The sequence below is a fragment of the Octodon degus genome, unplaced genomic scaffold (assembly GCF_000260255.1).
Source record: "Octodon degus isolate 3935 unplaced genomic scaffold, OctDeg1.0 scaffold00162, whole genome shotgun sequence".
Lineage (NCBI taxonomy): Eukaryota > Metazoa > Chordata > Mammalia > Rodentia > Octodontidae > Octodon > Octodon degus.
In genome coordinates, this window is record NW_004524738.1 from 6,560,182 (window position 1) to 6,561,600 (window position 1,419).

Genomic DNA, 1,419 nt, shown 5'->3' on the forward strand with positions numbered 1-1,419 from the left:
TGGTCCCTGTGCTTTGCTGAACTTGTTCTAAGTAGTTGCTTTAGACCACTGAGCCATCTCTCCAGCCCCCATAGGATTTCTACAGTGAAAGGTTTCAGTACTTTACCTAACATTCCTTCTGATCACTGGCACCTCCTGCATTCTTAGGAACATGCACATTAACAAAGGCATCATGGAAGTAATTTTATAGCATCTCTATCCCTTTGTGAACCAAGCAGTGACATCATATTTTCTATTAACAGCACATGCATAGTGTGCTGCAAGGAAAATAAGGTTGATACAAGCTTCACAGGAGTCAGGGTGTAGAGCACATAGGCTTCTATATAGATGTAGAAGAGAGTCCTAATAATCATTCTGCAGATTGTTGTTAAATCACAAAAGGCCAATGTAGACATATTTCAACAAAATGAGCAAAGCATTTAAACTTAAGCATTTAATGAGACAATGTGCAGCAGGCCTCTACCCTCACTTCATTTCTCTTTTTGAATTGAAAAAGTGATTTTTATGAAAGATTCTGCTTCACATGCTGACTTATCTAAACTGTGTGTGATTCTCTGTGGGTATCACTATAGCAGATCTGTGTGATGTTTATGAATCTCAAGGGTCTTTGCAAAGATGTGAGACCAATTATCACGTCTGCAAAACACACAGCCACACTGATGCGTGAGGACAGGAAAAGCACTTAAAGACTTGCCATTTTGCTGTCTTTTCATGGACAGAATCTGCAGCACATAACAAATTATGATCTCCTGAGAGGCTTTCAATCTCCAGGGAAGAGCAGCACCTACCATAGTTCATGTGAGACACAGCAGCCTCTCTAAAGAAAAAAAATCCAGAAAAATGCAAGTTTTCATATTCATAAAGTTTGCCTTAAAGAACTGGTATTTCTCATATTTATTAAGAGGTTAGCCAATCAATCAATCAATCAATCAATCAATCAATCTCAGTGATGAAAATGTCTGATTTTCTTGCATAGTCTAGTGTACAAGAAAATGCTTTGGTTCACAAATTCTCCATAACGTCTGAGAGTTGAACCAAATAACACATTCTTAAAATATAAAATTGCAACATCTGAAATACAATGCCCTGGGTATCAGCAGCAAAGGGCAGACTCCTATGATGAAAATGAACTTTTTTTTGAGGGTAGCACTATCATTGGGCAAGCACTGGAGGTAAGGGGCCTGGGCAGTATGAAATAATGCACTAGGAAAATACATAGGAAATTGTCATATTAAAAGATTCTGAAGGGGCTGGTGAGATGGCTCAGTGGTCTAAAGCACCTACTTAGAACAAGCTTAGCAAAGCACAGGCGACTGCGGTTCAATCCCCCAGCACCACATGCCAGTCAGCCCTGCCCCCTGGTGGGCTGAGCTGGCCACACACACACACACACACACACACACACACACACACAAATAA